Source organism: Apus apus, chromosome 4, assembly GCF_020740795.1.
Source record: "Apus apus isolate bApuApu2 chromosome 4, bApuApu2.pri.cur, whole genome shotgun sequence".
Classification (NCBI taxonomy): domain Eukaryota; kingdom Metazoa; phylum Chordata; class Aves; order Apodiformes; family Apodidae; genus Apus; species Apus apus.
In genome coordinates, this window is record NC_067285.1 from 17,331,773 (window position 1) to 17,350,660 (window position 18,888).

General features: G+C 39.1%; 1 protein-coding gene across 25 annotated transcripts in view; it reads right to left on the minus strand.

The window, feature by feature from the left end:
• The window catches only part of TNKS2 (tankyrase 2), a 90,542-nt gene extending 71,993 nt beyond the window's left edge, over positions 1–18,549 (minus strand). For 9 of the 25 annotated variants that reach the window (XM_051618153.1, XM_051618151.1, XM_051618141.1 and 6 more), the window contains exons 1-8: positions 17,957–18,214; positions 14,258–14,307; positions 12,784–12,803; positions 12,155–12,221; positions 10,721–10,817; positions 5,362–5,452; positions 4,378–4,413; positions 616–675 (exon numbers count right to left, since the gene is read on the minus strand). The gene's annotated coding sequence lies outside the window, so the exon portion shown is untranslated. Of the gene's footprint in view, positions 1–615; positions 676–4,377; positions 4,414–5,361; positions 5,453–8,399; positions 8,536–10,720; positions 10,818–12,154; positions 12,222–12,783; positions 12,804–14,257; positions 14,308–17,603; positions 17,635–17,956; positions 18,215–18,395 lie in introns of those variants that run through there. The other 16 variants (XM_051618161.1, XM_051618159.1, XM_051618158.1 and 13 more) reach the window with 13 other exon arrangements.
• Between the last annotated feature and the right edge of the window lie 339 nt (positions 18,550–18,888).

The window sequence follows — 18,888 nt, forward strand, 5'->3', positions numbered from 1 at the left end:
CAGAAGCGCATTTGAACCATATACGATTCAAATATTTCTTACTGCTGTAAACAAATAATTTGTTTTATATTTGGCTTATAGCTCCAGAGGATGGGAGCCCAGTGTGCTAACTACACAACTGTGCATGGTCCCTGCTGCCTACAGCTTGCAGCCTGAAGCCCTGCTTCCTCCAATGGACTCTTGTGCAGAAACCCTTTTTGCAGGAGTGGCAGCAGAGCTGAAAAGACCTGTGTATATTTATGACCATTAGTGATTTTTCTAAAGTGTGATTTTGTTGAATGTGATGGTTTCTATGGTAAATATGCAGTTCTGTTGTTTTTTTGTTTTGTGTTTTGTTGGGTTTTTTTTAATAGAAAAACAGAGGCAATGTAGAAACCCACTGTAAACAATGGTGGCTAATCAACAGGGGGTTGTTATTTTTTAGTACTAAGTCTGCTTCTTGAGTGCAGTCTATTTGCATTGAACCGTAACTGGGAAGACTTGATCTCGCATATGCTAAGTGCTCCAACATTCTTGGAGAAATAAACTTTCATGTGACATATTCTAGCTAAAGAGTTGCTGTTACGGCATAACTGTGGATGAAGTACAGGGAAATAAACTAAGTAATACGGTTACCTGGAAAGAGTTTTCCTGCATGAAACCTCCTTTGGGCTGAGTGACCAGCTCCACAACTGTCTGTTAAAAAATAATAATAATTAAAAAAAATTAAAATTCATAATTCTGTGATATGATGGTTAGAACTGGGCTATCCTGAGACAACTGTTAATGTCATTTAGGACAGGGTCTTATGTTGAGAGGAGTGCTGGCAGGGTTGGTGCTTCTGCAACTGCAGCTGTTGGGAGTTCCACTGAGCATTCTCAGGTCTGGCAGTCCAGGGTCCTGGCATCAGCATTATGGGGATAAAATAAAGCAGATATTCCATTACCCTCAGAATTAATAAGTTTCTATGTAATAAGTCCAGCAAACACCCCCATGACACAGGCTCTTTTCTTCCAGCTGTAAATGCTATACTTTGCTTCTCAGGTCTTTTTCATGACCATGTAATGCAAAAGGAATAGTAGCAACACTCTTAACAGGGACAAGAGCGACATGGGTTTTCTCTGAAGGATTTTGAAACATGGAATTCGTTTTGCACCTCCCTTTGTTCTAACATGTTGCTGCTGTGTGCAATTCTGAATCTTTCTGAATTTTCTTTTTGGATAGCAGTCTGCCCTGTTTTGCAAGCTGCGTTCTGGCTGAAATGACTTAATAACTGTGCACGTCAGAACCTTTTAAAGCAACTGTAGTTTGGTTTTCTTTCTAGTCTGTTTTTAAATGCCTTTGGAAAAACACACTCTAAATACTCTGACAGTAATAGCTTACAGGTTCTTGTGTACAAATCTAAAGGTGCACCTAAATAACTATCAAACCGCAGAAATATACAATTTGCTGCTGTATGTACTTGGCACTTGCAGACTGTACAATTCAGCACTTGTGTGTAAAATTATGTTGAAATTTCACCTGCTTCTCCTGTTCAATAGTGTCACCTATGTGTAAACAAACCATTTTCAAGCTCATAGGTTTCACTATTTGAAAACAGGCCCTTCTTTATTCTCTGTTTATTAGCTATATATTCAGAATGCATCCTACAATTATTTGAAAATATATATATATCTTCTGTCAAGCTGTGGTGGGTAGGATGCTTCCAGGTAACATAAGCATCATAGTTTCTACTGGTAAAGTCGACAAACATATCTGAAATATGCTGAGAAGCATATTTCCTGTCTTTCAGCTGGGTGGATTTTTGAATGTTTTTCAAATATAAATTACTATTGACATTTTCATTTTTACCTTCATTACAATAGCAATGGAAAAATAGCTATAGATCATAACTTTGCTTGAAATTTTACTGGTGACATATGCAATTGTTTTTTACAAGTCCATTTCTTAGTATTTTTCTCATAATTATTTTTTTTCTCATGAATAAATTTTGTTCCAGCATGTTTGAAAAAACTGATGTTTGCCAAACTTCCTGTAACAAAAAGACTTCGAAATCACGTGGGAGTTTTGCTGGAGTCATGAGAAAACTTTATCTTTTATTAAAATTCAAACAGTGTAAATATAATTATTTGACTATACATAAAGCACCTCACAGCTTCCCAGTCTGATCTCAGCAACTGATAGTCCCTCTCATAGCCAAATGACTTCCTTATGCTTCAGGTTATTGATATTCACTTTGGGCCATTTTCTGCAGACAGCAATTAATAGACGATACCGAGAAAGGTGCTCAGCTTATGGAAGCTCAGTTATAAAATGAGTTCCAGATCCCATCATCTTGTATTCTAGCTACTGGATCTATCTAGTCTAGATTACTTTTATCGATCTGTGCTGCTGCAATACAATGCTGGACTGACTCTGGCCAGGAAGAACACTGCATTCTGCTTCTTTCCTCTGGCAGACACTGTGTGTACACAGCTGATTCAGTCCACCTTTTGCTAACCTGCTGTTTTTTTCATGCTGCCTTTTCCCATCCTTGCCTTCTTTTTTAAGCTCTTTCTCCTTTTGATAACATCTGTCCAATTCTCAAGTGTTTCTGATTATGCTCATCTTCATCTATTTTCCCTCTGTTCTCTTGCAGCTTTTCTTTTGCTATGAGCTGCATTTCCAGTGTTTATCTCTCTTTGCTTGGGACTGAGCCCTGCCAAGACTTGCCATTGCCACTGTGCTGCTGCACAGCTTGCTCTGCAAAGGCTACTCTTAATTTTGTGGATATTAGTCAGCCCTGGAGGGAAGGCCCGCATTGTGCTACAAGTGAGGTTGAATCTTGACCAAATAGATAAAGCTCCATTTTGCTTCCTTTCAGAGATCAATTTATTTTGCTGCAGCCTGCAGCAGAACTAAAGGAATTGAGTCACAAGACCAACAAAAGACATAGAGGTTTCTGGAGTTTGTCTACATAAACTATCTCAGATTATTTTCTGGCACAAAGATCAGGAAATCTCTTATGAACAGCATAAAAAAAAAAATTATGCAGATACAGAGAAAGCCCAGTTGAGAATTAGGTGAGGGTTGACTCTTGCTCAGCATCTCAATAAATGGCTGGTACTGACAGCAGAATTGAAATCTCCCTACTGGGACATCACAAAAGAAACTGTGAAAGGGAAAGCTAGCACCTACTCAGGGAGGTGGGTTTGGATATCAGCCCTTGCTTTTTTAGAAGCAGATCTCACATCTGGTCTTGTTTAGTTCCTACTATTCTCCTTCTTTCCTGTTACTGAATGTCATTGGAGAGGTTACCTAGGGAAATTATATATCAGTGGTTCAGCAAACCTTGGGGAAAGAAATCAGGAAAGTAAGATGAAGAACACTAAGCATCTCAAGCTCACCAAGCCCTTCTGTCCTTGTTCAGGCATGAACCATAAGAGCTGAAACATCCTTCCCTGTTATCAAACTACTTTTCTTACCTTCTGAGTTGCCATGCTTATAATATTAGTATGTAAAGCAATAATTTGTTATTTCTTGCTTGTCTGGCTAAAACCTAGCAACAAGAGCTGCCCCATTAAGTTGTGGGAAGCAGCCCTGCAGTCGAAAGGACATTCCTCTTGCTAAACTGAGTTTCTAATTGAAGTACTTTACATCTGACAGCAAAGGCTTTCCTGACAGCTGATTAAATGAGCAACATTGCAGCACTTTCTGTTAGGCTTTATAATGACTACCAAGAAGGTTTCAGTTCCTTCATTTGCTCAAGGTGTAATGACCACCTCAGAAATAAGTCTTACGTTGCTGCTTTCAGGAGGGGAGAAAGAGCTGCCCCTTGCCTTCCCTTCAGATTCTGCTGTGAAATGAAAACCAAGGCACCAGCTACAGAAGACCAGCCCAAATCCCAGTGAGCAAGCTCTCCAGCTGCCAGTGGATCTGCCTTGGCATGATGGAAACATAGTGTGTGAGAGAGAAGTCTCGGCACTTGGGAAACTGAGATCAGAGTCTCACTCAAGGCTGAAGAAGGGCTACAGTCAGTCCACTATTTATATGTGAGAGTGAGACTCCTGTCTGTAAAATCTGCCTTTCATTTATGCCTGAATCAAAATATTGGGCATTTTTGAGACCAAATATCTTTTTTGTTGTTACAAACCATATGCAGCTCATGAATTGTTTTCAGCTAAGATGTGCAAGCTTTGCTCAGCTGTGAACTCCTGTGGACTCTTTTCTCTCTGTTTGAGAATAATTCAATCCTACATACTTTTTCTTAGGCTACATAATCCTTTTCCCACATGACCATGTAAGTATATCCATGCCATACAGCAATATATTTAGGAAGAGTTCTAAGAGGAAGCACTGGAGTGTACTCCTGCCTTCTGCTATAGAAAGAATGTAATCCTGTAGAGTGCATCTACTTACTCAGATCTGGTTTCAGAAGGATGATTTGTGTCCTCTCTGCAGAAGTAAAAATAAATAGGGTTCAGGCTGAGTTCAATAACCTGAGGTTGCATATGAGCAGCCTACAGTTTTCCTGGGAGATAAAGCCCTTTTCAAGTTCCCACTAGCAGGAGAGCAATCAGATAGAAGCCCCATGCCTGGATGAAGGGCATGGTGTATGCACTCAAGTGACTCATACTTTTTGGTCGTGACTTTAGTGGGCTTTTGTGAGCCATGAATACAGCATTTTTTAGCAGGGTTGCCTTGAGTCACTGCCCTGTCTATTCAAGACCTATAGATTCATGGAACCTGAGCAAATTTATAGAATAGACTGTTCCTGTTCATGCACTGCATTTTGAATTGTGAAGTGCAACTGTGGATAGACTCAATTCATTTCTATCTTAATCTCTCTTTTAAATAACAAAGCTGTATTAATAAGTAGTAATCATCCCTTAGCCATATCTTTCAAATAAAGTCGACCCTTACTTTAGAAATACCAAATGAGTAGCATACAACTGCAGATTATTATGAGCTTTTAAATCCCTGACCAAATTTGGTCTTCTAAACAATGTTCCTTCCTCTGCCTCTTTTCTGTTCCCCCTCTTCTTCCTTGTTCCTCTCCATAGGAACACAGACTTCAGAGCAAGAGCAAAAACAAGTTCGTGTAGTCCTCCACTTGAAACACTGAAGCAAATTTCAAATGCAGAAAAAATTTAAATACATGTATGACAATTTACCATGGTGATGGAGATCTGGCAAACTGTAAAGCAGCCAACCCACTGCTACAATTCAGCCTGCATGAGCTGACAAGCTGAGTGCTTAATGTACATTTGCAAATGGGAATGAATTTGCCCAAAATGGAAGAGGCCAGGCTGTAGTCATTGAAGGGGAAAGAAGCAGATTCTAAAAAGAGTTTGAGATCACAGGGAAGAGTTAATTGAATATTGTATCATTGTTTATAGATACCTGATGGTAGTGGTAAGGAGTAAAGAAGTACGAGTCAGACACTTCTCTGCGAAGGCAGGACTGTGACCAGAGAAGAGGCAATGGGCAAAACCTGAAACACAGAAAATTCCCCTTAAACATAAGAATTTTTTTTTGCTGTGAGGTAATCAAGCAGGTCACCCAGAGGGATTTTGGAGTGCCCACCCTTGGAGAGACTCAAAGCTTGAAAGGATAGAGCCCTGAGCAACTGGCTGTGGGTGGCCCTGCTCTGAGGAGGGGACTTAGACAAGACGACCTCCAGAGACCACTGTCAAGGTCCACCTCTGTGATTCTGTGACTGGCTTTTCAGTACCTACACTGAGATTGCAAATATGAGAATAGAAGGACCAGAAACTTACTCATGTGACAAGATTCAAGAACAAGGAGCTGATACTAAATGATTTAAGTGAACTGCAACATTTAGACCATCTGACTTGTTGGAAAAATTTGCTGAGAATTATGGTGCATACTCCATCAGTGCAAGTTTTGAACTCAATTAGACATTATTCTAAACACCACCATTTTATTCAACTAGGAACTAATTCAGTAAAATTTCTAGTCTAAGCTGCAGTGTGTTTATATCAGATTCTTTTTAATAATGGTCTTTTTATTAATGATCTATTCTATATAAAGTATAAGAATATACTTTATAAAAGCACATTGCTGAATGAGGCCTATGTTCCAGTAAACTTAAGTATCTTGGTGCATCTTTTAGATAATGATTTTCATTACATTCTTTTGGCCTCAGCGAATAAAAAAAGACATATTTTTTGCCTAGGATTTTCACCATGTAGGAAAAACCTACACCAAGAAGACCAGCAGATGTATTTTTTAACTCCACAAATGTGTTTTTTTAAGAAATAAACATATATTTGAAAAGGAAAATATAGCACAAGAGAGCTCTGTACAACCCATATTTCTCCCTGGGGCGCCCTACAGGATTGGTCTATATGGGAGAAAAAAGTATTGGTGCATTTTTTGGGCTGTGTTTTTTAAAAGTTTTTAAGAATGAAGAAGTCTCCTAAAGTACAACTGTAACCATGATGCCAAAATTCAGCATTACTTGTAAATTTTTGGAAAATGTGCCCACTTTCTTTTGACCACAGAGGATTATCAGGTATCACTGGCACAGAACTGAAGCTTACAAAGGTCTTTTCAAATTTAAGCTAGCTCAAAACATGAGGGCGTGTGCATCTGAGTGGTGCCTTTTCTAGCTCAGTGTCACTGGGACAGCAGTCAGTATATGTCGTGAGTTGCACATGGAAAGAGTGCTTTAAAAGGCCTGCCTCTGTAAAAATATTTATTTTGTAGATTTTACACTGTCTGTGCAGCCTGTTTGTCCATCTATAGCATGCTGTAGCCATTCAGGTTACAGTGCCTGCTTTGTTGCATGCCTTTTTTTCTATGAAAAGCAGAATATCCTTCCCATTTCTCCTTTTGACTCTGGCAATTTGCAGAACTGAAGGCACTGTAGTCTGTCAGCATCTTCTATGGATACCTGGGAAGTGACAGCCTGGGCTCCATGCTGGTGTGTGGCAGACAGAGAGCACCCAGGGCTGTTTTTTTGCAGCCTGCTTTCAGGCAGCCAGACAAAATCCCTTTAGACACAAAGAGGGCATTTTTAGAATAACTGGTGTTTGATCAATGACAGGCCAAAGTGATGAGTTTCAAACAATTGCTGCTCAGGAAGGAAGACTAGAGATATGAAGGAAAGAGGATTCTCAGCTTTATACCGACATCTTAAATATGTGCTAAATCTTTCAAAAAATAGAAGTAACACTAAGTTGGCTAAAACCACTAAGTATGTTTCACTTTTTTCCCCTATAAGCAAAATCTCAGACTTGAACTGAGATCTCCTTCATGTGAAAAGAATATAAAAAGAGCTTTGTCCCTCTTGTACATTATTCTTTTCTAGAGATGTGCAAGATGATGTTGGTAATGCACCTGATTCCACCCTTCTGCCCTAATTAACATGGCCAGAGACCTATTCCTAGACGGAACTGAAGGGTAGATCCACCTCTCCACAGAAGCAACATTGCTAACGCTTTGGAGCATCCTAGGATAGACCTATGAATCTGCATGGATCAGGGCCCAGAAATGACCAATGCATCTTAAAAGCCTTCCCCTGAACCTTTCACTCAAATTTCACCAACACAAAACCAAATAAAAATACCAAAAAAAAAAAAAAAAAAAAAAAAACAAAACGAGAGAAGAAATATAAAGAGTGTTTTTCACTGTTACATGTTACAACTGCAATGAAAGTCTCAGATCCCCTCTCCCACACCCCGTGACTCCCGAATTCCTAAGAAGAACTAAGTGGGAAGGCTGTGAAAAACAAGGCATGAAAATTCAGAAAGGGTACAGCTCTCTCTCTCACGTAAGCAAATTTCTAACCACCCAAATAGGAGAAATTAAATCCCAACATTATTTGCTGGGACTGGTGCTTTGTTTGTATGACTCACTCAGAGTTTATTTTGTAAAATAAGTGCAAACAAGCACTGCCATTTTTAAATCTGAGTCTGATGACTAGCAGAGATCTGTACCAGCTTCACAGACTGACAGGTGATGGGTTGCCTGCCCAACACAGAGTTAAAAGATTAGCTCACAACTGTGAAAAAGAACTTTTTATTATTTTTAATTTTTCCCATTTCTGTGCAAATAGAAGAAAATAAAATAAAAACATTGCTAGCCTTAAAGGTTTGCTGGTTTTCTAAAATGTACCAGTGTAAATGCTTAACTAGTAATGGATAAAAAAATTTCTTACAATCCATTAAATATTAAACCATTCCAACTTTTTACTTCAAAACCTAGAGGAGTGGAACTTTCTTGATCAGCCTCCATGTGTTTACTACATGCAGATGTCTAAAAATACGTATTTACCAATCACAGGTTATCTTAGTTTAATAGATCAGAAACAGACTTTAATGTCAGTTAAAATGTAACAGGTGTCTTCTAACTTGTGTGGTTGCAGACTTTGAAGCTGTGCCCAGAATAAAGTAGGAGTTCTGCATGGGACTAACCTGATTTGAGCATGGTTAGAGGGTGACCTTTGAAGGACTGCCAATACAAATGATCCTTTTCGATCATGTCTGCCTTGAGTGTGGTGAAACTTCCCTTGGATCAGATTCACTAAACATCTCTGTCCTCTTTGAGCACCTTTTAAGGTTGAAAAAAAAATAAATTCCAAAGAATTTTAGCAGTAAGCTTACTGTAGTAATAAGTCTAGACTGTTGACCCAAAATGGGGATTGCCCAAGCCCTTTTTATGTTTTACTCTAGCATGATGTTAATTAATTATTGTCTGATGTGCTAAGTTGGAGACCTCAGAATGGGAATGAACAATCAAAAGCAAAAACTTTTCTCTTTTAGTCTGAACTTGCTGCTGAAATTCAGCTCTACTGTGATGAAATTAGAGTGATGAAGATTGTTTGTAAAAATTATTAGATTTGCGGCTGGAGCTGGGGTGTAAACATACTGGTATTCTGATTCCCTTTTTCTCCTTCCTTCCCCCAATAAAATGGTGCCATTTTTTAGATATTCAGCTTATGCTGAAAGTACCGCAGTGCCCACATGTAGACAGCTACAACTATGCAATAGAGAATTTTAGTCTGTACTGAGCCTTGAGTGTCTGGTTTAGATATTGCTTTGTCAAATGCAAGTTTGACTGTGCACCACACGTGCTGTTCTTTGCAGCTGGGAAGATGTAGGGAAACACTAGGTACACCTTTTCAGGCCATTTTTCTCAGTTTAATTTTAGCCAGTGCACAGATTTGAGCAGGTTTTGTGTGGGAGCCCAGGGCAGCTGTTTCCCTTCATTTGTAGCAGATTTCCTAAACTTATGAAGGCTACTCCTCCTGCTTCAGGTCCTGGCACTTGGCAGTTTTGCCATGTGCTGCTGAAGCCCTGCATACTTCCTCCCAATCCCCAGCTCACCTTAGATAACCCCGAGGCATGTCACCACTGCTTTGTGCTTTGTTTTTTCAAAAACACCACCTAGGATTGTCCTTTCAAACAAAGGAAGTCCCTTGGCAATTTTTCTTTAATGTCAATATTTGAAGAGGTTACTTGTTACCAGTGTTAATATCAGTATTTGCCCCAGCTATATACCTTATGTATGACACAGATTTCTCCTGCTATCCTATTAGTTAAGTCTTACCACATTTAAATCCAATTATAATTAATTCAAAAGACAGCCAGCAGTGGATAGATTTTCTATGTTTTTAGAGGCTGGAGTATAAGTATCAAAGGCCCTACTCTATGTTTGTTTTTGTGATAATTAAGTGCTGACTTCATTCCTAGGACTGAAAGGATGAAGCCTCTCCCCTAGTTCAGGTACAGGGTACCCAGGCCATCACCAAAGTGTTACTGAAATCTCTGAAGCCCTGCAGTGAATTTCAGTCCCTGCTCTGTGTTTGGAGATGCCACAAAGCAAACTTCCAGCAGACTGAAGGACCTCTGCTTTCAGTAAAGTAATCCCTGACTGCCCAAGCTGTCAGCACAGACATGGCTTCAATTCCATCTGCCCTGTTCAGTAGCATGTGCACACCTGGACTTGGATAAATGACACCAGTGCAAGTAGTGTGGGGAAGCAGTAAAAAAGCCATAAAACTTTGTTGTGGCCTCTAAGCAAGTATTTAAATTTCTTTAAAGGCAACATTGCAAAAAATTAAATCAAAGTATCTTTCATTCTATTTTCATACCTACTAGCTATTAAATAAAGAAATATCCTGGGACTCATTAACTAACAGTCCTACTGTCATCTTGATCCCAAAACAATCTGTTTAGTTTTTTGAATCAGAAAAACCAGTTAAAAAATTAAAAAGACAGATTTTGTTCATTAAAACTGTGTGCATGTTGTTTAAAACATTCATAGCAAATGTAGGAAAATGTATAATCCTAGCAGCAGTGCCAGGGCTGCAGCAACTGGGATGCCAGACAGTGCAAAGTTGACTGTACCTTACCAGCTGTTGTTGAAGGGAAAGAAAGGCTACTGCAGTAAAAAAAGTAGTAGTAGATAGAAGGCAACTTAGTAAAATGGAATGAAAGCAACACTTCTGGCACCCCAGCACATTGCTTTGACCCAGGAATAATGAAGGTTGAGGCTGGCTGGAAATTTGTGGTGTTATTAAGCTGACTATTGCTGACTCAGGACATTATCCTATTTGCTCTGTGCAAAGCTTCCTATGAAGAAATAAAAGAGTCTCCTGAGATAATGCTGATTTATAGCAGAAAACCTCTGTCAAATATAGAGAGACTGGCTGCAGTCTGTTATTGCAAGAATATGCTGGTGACAAATACTGGAATTGCACATTATATTAACATTTATCAACACTTTTTCTCACCTGTTTTTGTTGCCTCTTCTGCTTAACTGTATCTCCACTTCCATCTATTGCATCTGCCAAAGAGGGGGTAACCACTGGACTTCTGACAGTCCTAACCCTGGAGAAAAACATAACAACAATGTTTAGTGGTACTTGTCATTGCAGAGAGTGGAAGTGAAGGGTCATGGGGAGTTGTTGCATATGGATTAATTGTCAAGTACCATTTTGCACATCTATTTGTCCTGGGTAAAGAGGTCAGCAGCACAGAGATGTGTGTTCTGGCTTCCAGACTTGTTCTGCTAATGTAATGCTACAAAACACGACCTGGAGAAAACCCTTTCTTTGGGAATATGAACACCCCTCTGCTTAAATATAATTAAGATTTACATAAATAATTATTCCATGCATAAAAAAAGTCTGATGCTTTTTTAAGAACAGTTTTTAAAAAGCTGAATATGGAATAATCTTAGGGAAGAATGATCAAGAACAACATATATCTTGGGGTGAAGAGGGGACTGTTCTAATACCTATTCAGCATAATTCCTTATTTATGCTATCAGGTTTTAATAACTGATTAGAAGTCATGGGTTTAGCACCGCTTAAGTATAAAAGTGTCCATGGCACACTATTTTAAGAAATTGCAAAATATGCCCAGAAACACAAAGCTTGTTTCTTAATCTATGAAGTCATAATTGGAAGTAGGCTTAGTTACAGATGCAGAGAAATATGAAACAACCATATAAAGGCAAAGAAAGCCTATTGTAATCACTGGCTGAGTTATATCTGTATTTGTAAGAACTGTGTCAACTCAGCCAACAGAAGTTGGCAGCTACTTGTGCACAGCTAGTTTTTCCTAAGGAGGGCCAGAGAAAAAACAGAGTGTGTTTATTCTGGCATCAAGACACACTCAACCCAGCTGAAAGCTCAGCTATCTTTGTTGTAAGTGCAGAGTTATCTTCATTCTACTCAGTGTATTATCACTCCTTTCATACATAGATATTCTTAAATACATACATACATACATGTATATCATACATATATATTCTTAAAACAAATAATAATTTGCACCCAGAGGTGATGTTTTTGAGGAAGGTTAGTTTCAATGAGGTTACCTAATTGGTCTGCAAGCAACAGGGCACCTTCTGCAGCTCTCCACTGTCTGGTGTCCTTCAGTATCCAGAGCTTTTACTAAAACTCTGCATTACTCCCATTTCTCATATGGGAAAACTGAAGAGATTATCTAAATTGCTGTAGGGACAATAACGTGAGTCTTGTTGCAGCCTCATTTGAGAAAACTGACAAGGTACCATACCTCTCTGGTAAAGGCTATTTGGTTTCAAAACAGGGTGATAACAAAGCGTACCGATGTTTACAAAACTAGTGTCACACACAGACTATGTAGCTCAGGGAATGAGTTTGCTGTACTAAACCCAAAAGCAAAATAATAATATTTACCTTACAAGAACAAAATCTGCAGCAGCTTCCATTTATGCAGACGTTATTTGGAGGAGTTACCTGGGAGCTGCAAGGAAATAGGCCTTGATATGAGAAGAGTGTCACTGGTGTTTTGGGAAAGGCTATGGGAGAACTACTACAACATCCTTGCAATTGGGATGAATCCCCAGGGAAGGGACACAGCTAAATGGTGCCCCATACTCTGCTGAGGGTGGGGGGTACTGCTGTGTGGGTGACATCTGCATGAGGAGCTCACCAGTGGGTCAGCTCACCAGCTAAACAGGACTGGGGACAGGTCAGTGGGATGCTGATGAGGCTGCCTAAACCTGGGTTAGCATCAGCTATGGCCCTGCTGGGTGCAGCTCAGTGTCCCCGGGCTGAGGTGGGCTGCTGCTGGGTCTCCTGGCTCACAGGGAGGGGTGGTTTGGAGCCACCAAGCTCTGCCCAGAGGTTGCTTCTCATCCAATATGCCCTGTCTGCTCCTCTTGCCGCACGGGCTGTACCTGGGGGCCAGCTGCTGCCTGCTCTAAACCTGGTTCAGAGCCAAATGCTGAGTCCAGATCTCTGGCACTTCAGACCAGTGCCTTCCTCACAAAACCTCTCAATTTCCTTTCAGATTACTCACTTACCCTACAAGGTGCATGTATATCTGTGAACAGAAAAAAAAGAATAGGGAAAAAATATGAAAAGAGCTTAAAAACTGTAATTACTTTTTTTTTTTGAGAAAACTTACAGAGTACAAAAAGAACCCAGAATTTTATAGAAATAGAATCTCACAGAACTAATAATAAGAAATCTGAAGAATTTTATCAAGAATTATTACTTGTTCTTTTCACCCAGGGCTGTGTTCCTGCTAGAAAGTTCTGCAGCAAGTCTGAAAATTCCAGTCATAAAGCATTACATTATAATTTGGACCTTAAATAAAGATTGCATGGGAAATTATTTCCTTCTGCATGTTCACCTTTCACAAAGTTAAGCATTTTTATTACAGTTGAACAGTTCTATGAAACATATTCTTTTGCTACATTACAAATGCACTTCAGCAAAGTATTGCAAGATGGCAAAAATAATTACCTTTATCACACCTTAAAACTTTTTTCCTGGGATACCCACATAGCTGGATATATCATGTAATATGAATGCACATTGTCATACTAAGGTTCCCACATTTTTTTTGCTCATGCCATGAAATGAGATAAATTCACAGCTAGATCTTTATTCATATAATGCCTGGTGTTGGAGACATTTGTAACCAATTGTCGTTTTGAAAATACCAGTGAATTTAATAGCCTACTAGGTGGGTTTTAAAGAAACAGATGCTTTGGTTGACATTCCCACATACAGTGTGTGGTTGTTGGAAAGGACTTTGGCATCTTGGGATTTGCTGCAGTGGTCCACAGGAGACTCATTTCCAGTGAAGACAGACACACAAAAAGTAGCAGGATCTGAGTCTAAAGTCTGGTACCATTTTGCAGATCTTATTATCCAGACTTATTATGCATGTATCAGTCTTGAATTTAATCTCTGCATTAACTGACTTTCCCCCAGAGCCTGTACCCTGCCAGGAAGATGTATTTTCGTTCCCTTCCTATTTGATTTTTATAACGCTAATCCTGAGGCAAGCTTGAAAAAGCAGAACAGAGGTTAGATCCCCATCTGGGTTTTACAGAAAGCTGGTGGAGGTTGGAAAAGAGCTCAGGAAAACAATATTTATCATCAGATTCACAGCTTTCAGATCAGATTTATTAGCAAGTTTTCCTTTGAGAAACAGGACAGGCCTTGCTAATAAAATCCTTGCATAGTTATTGCTACATCCAAGCCCTTATGACATGCATGAAATGTTGCCTCCTGCCACAAGCTGCTCAAGATGCTGACACTGCTTTTCAGCAGTAGATTGTGAACTGAGGGATGAGCAGGATCTTGCACCGGGCTGTGGCTGATGTGGCCGATTGGCCAATGGCATGTGGTGTGTTGGAACTTTTTTTTCTGGAATGTGCTAGATGGCTTTTGTATTCTGCTGAACTGTGTGATCACTCGTGATCTTACTGAACTGGTAACAATACAGGTGTGGGGAATACACAGGGAAAGAAAAGGCTATTTTACCTTGTCAGCCATTTCCCTTCTCATTTGTGCTTGCTCAGGAACTCCTGCTGCTGCAAGGAGAAGTGTACAAACCCTGGTGAGTGGGCTTAGTCAAATACATGTTGCTCATGGGAGGCTCAGGAGTAGCTGCTGTCAGAGCCAAATCCTAATGCAGATTAAATTCACAGAGTAAGAAATTCTAGGTAAAAAGAACCTAAAATATGGTTTGTTTCATTTCAGTTGCCATCTCTTTATAAACTGTTGTGCTAGTGTTTCAGAGAAGCATCTGTGATAAACCATGACAGGAAGAATATTGGAAAGGTGCTTCGAGAAAAGTCTGAATTAGCATTTTCACTTGTCTGAAGCGTGCCCAGTGGTTGCCAATCACACTAACACACTAATTGCAGAGCCTTCTTACTGAGAGGGCAGGCTGAGAGCCTGATAGCCTTGGCACAGGAGGTTGTTCCTTTAGCTGCAAATCTGATCCAGCTCACAAACAGGCTTTAGTTCCATCCTGGAACTACAATAGTGGGTCACCTCAGTCCCTTCCCCAGCAGATCACTGCCAGAAGCAGCACTGCCAAGGAAGTGAGCCATGGTACAGGGACCAAAGGCACAGCCAGGAGAAAGCTCATCCTGAGGGACCAGGTGACCTGTGGGGCCAGGAGAGGTTGAGCCCACAACCCCATCTTCATATAATGGGTACTACAGACGGTCTGATGTCCATAATGCACAAATGCCAACGTTAAGTGGAGCCTCTACTTTGTTTCAAGAATGCATTAATTATCCTTAAAAGGTGAGGTAATTAGTTTGTGAATTGGTCTTAGATAAAGGAAAATAAAACATTTAATAGTGATTTAAAAATTTATAATGCAAGGCAGGGTATGTTTCTGTAGATGAAATCCTTTCAGGAGTTTTTAAGCACTGATTTCTTTTTTTTCATCTTAACTGTCAACACTCTTCTGAGCAAACACTCCTTCACATTAGAATAAGGAGTTCATATGAAGATAAGGGCTTGGGCTGGATTGTTGCCTATAGTGAACACATATCTTTAGGATGGAGGATGGCTGTTCCTGTTTAAATAGCTGTCTTTCTGCTAACCTTGTGAATCCCAGCTTTTGGTGTTGACGATATGCATGACCTGAGCAAACTCCCCACATAAACTCCATGTCAACCTATGAACAGCATTTCTTGCCTTGGAGAGAGTCAAAGTTCTTCAGAATTTAGAAGACAACTGGCAAACACTTTATCTCCCATTAAAAAAAAAGGGGATGAAAGCCATTAATGGACAAAAACCACCACCACATATTTTAGAATAAATAAGAATAAAATACACTGGAGAAGTCTTTTGTATTAGAAGTATTTACAAAATATGAGGTAGATGAAATTAAAGATGATGAGTTACACAACCCCATGTTGAGATACAAATACAAACATGTACCTGCAGAAACTGTACATTCTGGACATCAATTTACTTCATTAATTCAGCCTGATCTTTCAAAACTTTAAACATTCAAAGGTAGCCACCAGTTTTGGAAGACAGCATTTGTATGGAAGGTATAGCAGGGTTAGCAGTTAGCAATAGGGTCTGTGCACTCTGCAGCAGCCATATCCTCAGGACAGTTGTGTTCGAGTTAGGAAATGATCAAACTCACCTTGGGTAGAATTTAATCTGGAGCTAGGGGGAATTATTACAGAAAATAATTAGGCACAATTGAGCCCAAACATAGAATTGGAACAGCTAATTTATGGTACTTTAAATTAGGAATAGGATGTTAAAAGGTTTAAATATATACTGCATAAATACCCACAGGAAATAGGTGCACAGTTGCTCATGCTGTTTTCTTTTTCCTGTTTTATTTTCCCCTGTATATTCAGAACCAGTGTTCCTGCAGCTGATTATAATCACTCCCTGCGGAGTTGAGAGTCAGAAGAGCATTTCAATCTATTTTACTTTTCTTGGCAAAAATCAGTTCATCCAAGAATGAGAGGGCCCTTGAAAAAGATGCATAATATTTGCTGTAGTAGTACTTCAAGGTAGGGGGCTGAAACCTACAGGAACACTGCTTAACTTCTGATAGCTGAACACAAACACCTCCTCAATAAAAACTGGGAGTATTTGTGTTTCAAGGGTATTCTAAGAAGGAATTTAATAAGGCAATTTAGGACTATTCAGAGGGGATAATGGCTTTATGTGTTGCTGGCGTGCTCTGTGCTTTGGGTATTAACACACAAAATGTCCAAGCTTGATAAAGGGGGAAAATATTATAAGTTAAAGATTCAAAATACCTTTTCATTGTGCAGACTGCAGTTCTATGCACAAAGTTATGATTTTCATAAATAAGGAAAGAATGAATGATCAAGTTGTTAAGTTTGAGGAACGTATTTTGTAAAACTAGTGAGCATACAAATAGTTGTATTAAAGTCTTTGCCAATCAGGTTGTCAGACTGAATTTTTTACAGTCAAAACTTGAGGTCTATTTTGACAGCATTTTTAGAAGTTTGCAAATATGGGATTCATCCAAAGCCTGCTGAAACCAGTGAAATTTTTCATGGGCTTGAATAAGGACTTTAACATGATATGCTACATAATGCCAGTGACACAGCCTTCTCACCTACCTCTGCAAAACTTATTGAAGCTTTCTAATCAAATGAATTATATTTCAGCTTAGAAAGCATGTTAAAAATTCAAATATTCATGGAAACTCCAAATGCATATTTTTCATCATAGTGTTCTTTGAAACTGTCTCTAATTTAATTTATCTACATGAAATACAAACATACAAACAACAACAGCTTGTAAGCAGAACAGAGAACCAGAAGTCAGAAAATCCAGGTTGCTTTTCAATCCTGAGTGTGATTTTGTTCAAAATGCCCTGTTCTTTTGTGAGAAAAATAATTTCTAAGTGCCATAGGCAGTTGAAGTACAAAGATTTTTCTGCTAACAAAATCTGCAAGAAACGCATCCCAAACTGAACAATGACACTTTTTTCTTGAATTATCTGCAACCCAGAACAGAGTTTTGCAGAAGAACTGTCCTAGAAAGCATTTGTAAGCATCCATTGGCTGGTATGGCTTCTGCAAATGCCCACTAAAAAGTTATATTTACAAATCTCTCCATATGTTATAGAAGCAGAAATTTTAGGATGCCTTAAATCGCACATGTCCACACAGGATATGGACTGAAATATTGAAAAGCAGCAGTAAGAACTGGTGATAAGATCTCTTTCTCTCACACAAAATAAAATGTTTGCAAATAAACTGGAATCAGGAAATAAATCCCACACCTGATATGGAAGGCAACCGAATCTGGGACCCAGAAGTTCCCTGCCTGCTCCGTTTAGTGACTCTCCAGTTCTGTGACTTACCCATCCACAGTCCTCCATAGACAGGAGCCAGTTTCCCTGGAGAAAATAATGTCTTTCATGGTTCAGAGGTCAGGCAAAGCCTTGGTCAAAGGTTTATGATGTTATATAAACCGCTAAATACAGCCTAAAGAGGATAGTGTTGATATTACAACAAAACATGTCATTTTTTGAGTTCAATAATAAAAAATATATTAGTGCTAGGTAATAACTGAACAATTTACCATGATGGCTTTCACAGAATTCTCTATATTTTCAGCCAATAGGGTCTTTCTTGTTTGTTATTTTTGCACATTGCTCAGGAAAATTTCATACCAAGACATGAGGAATGATGATACTTTAGTTATTAGACTTACCATGCTTGGAAGAATGCTTTCCCATTGCCAGCTCCTTCTGTCCCCCTCTTTGGTCATGCCTGCCCTGTGAGCAGGAGGGAGCATTTCAGGAAGTACTACTAAACATGATTAATATTTTGCTTTAGCCACCGAACCAAAATATTTTCAGAAAGAAAAGACTGAGATCAAATCAATACAGAAGTGAAGTGGGGGCTATTTTATGTTTAACAAGAGCAACCACAGAAGTTAATAGCTAGAGCACAATAGATAGATCTAATACTGAAGTTTGGAACCAGTTACAAACTATGACACTGCCCTAGAGTTACCTCTTGTTTTTAAATTCCCTTCAGCCAAAGCCATCCTGTGCTCTACTTGTGGGCAGTCTGGGAACTTCACCAATAAAACCACCAAAAACATCAAACCAACAATTCACCCTTTATAACATAAAAATAAATAAAACCTTTTCATTATATGCAAGTTGCCCATGTGTCCTTCAGTTTTCTGTGGCTCTCTCTTCACAAGCTGCTTATGTAAAAAAGTATTTGAGGGAGACTGGAAAGGTTATTACTCAGTTTTACAAGATGTAAGGGATGTATAATCCCCAGAATGTACTTTATAAGATAATATGAGACGTTTTTATTTAGCTGCTTTGCACTAGTAACAGTCAGTAATAGTGATGATGCTCTGATTTAAGCAGTAATGTTTCCACATTGTATTTGTATTGCTGCTTTTAGGTTTGATAAGCTGTGGGGAAAAAATTCTTAGCTATTAATGATTAACAAAAGCTCTAAGATAGTGTTTGTAGCAGATGCTTTGTCTTTGAATCTGCTATAATTAAGACAAGTGAAAGTATTAAATTAACTTCGCACTTTTCCAGAACTGCCTTGATTCAAAAAATATTAAAAAATAGTTACCAACCACCTGGCTGACAACTTGGAGTAGTATCTGATCCA